Source organism: Arachis ipaensis, chromosome B3 (genome assembly GCF_059453495.1).
Source record: "Arachis ipaensis isolate K30076 ecotype BB chromosome B3, ASM5945349v1, whole genome shotgun sequence".
Classification (NCBI taxonomy): Eukaryota; Viridiplantae; Streptophyta; class Magnoliopsida; order Fabales; family Fabaceae; genus Arachis; species Arachis ipaensis.
This window is the reverse complement of record NC_142438.1, coordinates 27,352,043-27,355,875: the sequence shown is the minus strand read 5'-3', so window position 1 is coordinate 27,355,875 and position 3,833 is coordinate 27,352,043. Positions and strand designations below refer to the sequence as shown.

At 35.7% G+C, this 3,833-nt stretch overlaps 1 non-coding gene across 1 annotated transcript; it reads left to right on the top strand.

The window, feature by feature from the left end:
• Positions 1 to 1,689: 1,689 nt before the first annotated feature.
• LOC148570130 (small nucleolar RNA R71) lies at positions 1,690 to 1,797 on the top strand. The gene has a single exon (XR_015908092.1). It is a non-coding gene; the product is annotated as a small nucleolar RNA R71 (small nucleolar RNA).
• The last annotated feature ends 2,036 nt before the right edge of the window (positions 1,798 to 3,833 follow it).

Here is a 3,833-nt window from a genome sequence, read left to right as displayed (position 1 = left end):
AAAATTGGGTTGCCTCCCAACAAGCGCTTCTTTAATGTCAATAGCTTGACAGTGGGCTCTCATGGAGCCTCACAGATGTGCAGAGCTTTGTTGAGACTCTCCAACACCAAACTTAGAGTTTGACTGTGGGGGCTCTGGTTGACTCTGCTTTGAGAGAAGCTTTTTCTGCTTCCTCTCCATGGTTGCAGAGGGAGATCCTTGAGTTTTGAACACAAAGGAGTTCTCATTCCATTGAAGGACTATTTCACCTCTGTCAACATCAATCACAGCTCTTGCTGTGGCCAGGAAAGGTCTTCCTAGGATGATGGATTCATCCTCTTCCTTTCCAGTATCCAGGACTATGAAATCTGCAGGGATGTAAAGGCCTTCAACCTTTACTAACACGTCCTCTACTTGTCCATAAGCCTGTTTTCTTGAACTGTCTGCCATCTCTAGTGAGATTTTAGCAGCTTGCACCCCATAGATTCCCAGTTTCTCTATTACAGAGAGGGGCATGAGGTTTATTCCTGAACCAAGGTCACATAGAGCCTTAAAGATCATGGTGCCTATGGTACAGGGTATTATGAACTTTCCAGGATCCTGTCTCTTCTGAGGCAATGTCAGTTGATCCAGATCACTTAGTTCATTGATGAACAAGGGAGGTTCAACTTCCCAAGTATCAATGCCAAATAATTTGGCATTTAGCTTCATGATTGCACCAAGAAACTTGGCAGTTTGCTCTTCAGTAACATCCTCATTCTCTTCAGAAGAGGAATACTCATCAGAGCTCATGAAGGGCATAAGGAGGTTCAATGGAATCTCTATGGTCTCTAGATGAGCCTCAGAGTCCTTTGGTTCCTCAGAGGGAAGCTCCTTATTGATCACTGGACGTCCCAGGAGGTCTTCCTCCTTGGGAATCACGTCCTCTCCTCTCCTCACAGGTTCGGCCATGGTGCTTATGTCAATGGCCTTGCACTCTCCTTTTGGGTTCTCTTCTGTATTGCTTGGGAGAGTACTGGGAGGGATTTCAGTGATCCTTTTACTCAGCTGGCCCACTTGTGCTTCCAGATTTCTAATGGAAGATCTTGTTTCATTCATGAAACTTACAGTGGCCTTAGATAGATCAGAGACTAAATTTGTTAAATTAGAAGTATTTTGTTCAGAGTTCTCTGTCTGTTGCTGAGTGGATGATGGAAAAGGTTTATTATTGTTAAACCTGTTTCTTCCACCATTATTAAAGCCTTGTTGAGGCTTTTGATCCTTCCATGAGAAATTTGGATGATTTCTCCATGATGAGTTATAGGTGTTTCCATATGGTTCACCTAAATAATTTACCTCTGCTATTGCAGGGTTCTCAGGATCATAAGCTTCTTCTTCAGAAGATGCCTCTTGAGTACTGTTGGATGCAGCTTGCATTCCATGCAGACTCTGAGAAATCATATTGACTTGCTGAGTCAATATTTTATTCTGAGCCAATATGGCATTCAGAGTATCAACTTCAAGAACTCCCTTCTTCATAGGCGTCCCATTACTCACAGGATTCCTTTCAGAAGTGTACATGAACTGGTTATTAGCAACCATATCAATGAGTTCTTGAGCTTCTGCAGGCGTTTTCTTTAGGTGAATGGATCCACCTGCAGAAGTGTCCAGTGACATCTTTGATAGCTCAGATAAACCATCATAGAATATATCCAGGATGGTCCATTCTGAAAGCATGTCAGAAGGACACTTTTTGGTCAACTGTTTGTATCTTTCCCAAGCTTCATAGAGGGATTCACCTTCTTTCTGTCTGAAGGTTTGAACATCAGCTCTAAGCTTACTCAGCTTTTGAGGAGGAAAGTACTTGGCTAAGAAAGTCGTGACCAGCTTATCCCAAGAGTTCAGGCTGTCTTTGGGTTGAGAATCCAACCATAATCTAGCTCTGTCTCTTACAGCAAAAGGGAAAAGCATGAGCCTGTAGACTTCAGGATCTACTCCATTAGTCTTAACAGTATCACATATCTGCAAGAATTCAGTTAAGAACTGAAAAGGATCTTCAGATGGAAGTCCATGAAACTTGCAGTTCTGCTGCATCAGAGAAACTAATTGAGGTTTCAGCTCAAAGTTGTTTGCTCCAATGGCAGGAATGGAGATGCTTCTTCCATGTAAATTGGAATTAGGTGCAGTAAAGTCACCAAGCATCCTCCTTGCATTATTATTATTTTCGGCTGCCATCTCCTCTTCCTGTTCGAAAATTTTTGAAAGGTTATTTCTGAATTGTTGTAATTTAGCTTCTCTTAATTTTCTCTTCAGAGTCCTTTCAGGTTCTGGATCCGCTTCCACAAGAATGTTCTTATCCTTGCTCCTGCTCATATGACAAAGAAGAAGGCACAGAAAAATAATAATAATAATAATATGGATCCTTTATGCCCAAGCACAGAGGTTCCCTTATGTGAGTAGAAGAAAAGAAGAAAAGAAAATCTGAACTCAGAGAGAGAGGGGGGTTCGGATTTTTGGTGAGTTGAAGGAAAGATGTTAGTATATCAATAAACAAATAGAAGAAGATGAGAGGGGGAAGTGAATTTTCGAAAACAATTTTTGAAAAAGAATTAGTGATTTTTGAGAATAGTTTTTGAAAAAGGTTAGTAAAATTTCGAAAATTTTTAAAATAAAAAATAAAAATAAGAATAATTAGTTAATTAAAAGGAAATTTTTGAAAAAGAGGGGAGATATTTTCGAAAATTAGAGAGAGAGAGTTAGTTAGGTAGTTTTGAAAAAGTTAAGAAACAAACAAAAAGTTAGTTAGTTAGTTGAAACAAATTTTGAAAAGATAAGAAGTTAGGAGGTTAGAAAAGATATTTTGAAAAAGATAAGATGAGAAGATATTTTTTTTAAAGTAATTTTGAAAAAGATTTGATTTTTAAAATCTCAATTAATGACTTGATTCATAAGAAATCACAAGATATGATTCTAGAACTTAAAGTTTGAATCTTTCTTAACAAGCAAGTAACAAACTTCAAATTTTTGAATCAAAACATTAATTGCTTATGTTATTTTCAAAAATTTGATATAGAAATAAGAAAAAGATTTTTAGAATTTTCGAAAATAACTAAGAAGTTTGGAAAAGATTTGATTTTTGAAAAAAATTTTGAAAAAAGATAAGATTTTCAAATTGAAAATTTGATTTGACTCATAAGAAACAACTTGATTTTAAAAATTTTTGAAAAAGTCAACTCAAGTTTTCAAATTTGATGAGAGAAAAATGGAAAGATATTTTTTTTTTTTTTGATTTTTGAAATTTTTATGATGAGAGACAAAAACACTAAAATGATGCAATGCATGAAATTTTTAGATCAAAACATGTGATGCATGCAAGAATGCTATGAATGTCAAGATGAACACCAAGAACACTATGAATGTCAAGATGAACATCATAGACACCATTTTGAAAAACTTTTAATGCAAAGAAAACATGCAAGACACCAAACTTAGAATTCTTTAATGCTTAGGCACTAAGAATTCAAGAATGCATATGAAAAACATCATACAACACAAAACAAAAAATCATCAAGATCAAACAAGAAGACTTACCAAGAACAACTTGAAGATCATGAAGAACACTATGAATGCATGAATTTTTGAAAAAATGCAAGATGCATATGCAACTGACACCAAACTTATAACATGACACATGACTCAAACAAGAAACAGAAAAATATTTTTGATTTTTTTTTATTTTCTAAAATTTTTTTGGATTTTTTTTATTTTATATTTTTCGAAAAACTATTTTGGAAAAGAAAAATAAGGATTCCAAAATTTTTAATATGAATTCCAAGAATCTTATGCTCTAAAGCTCCAATCAAAGGGTCAGGCAT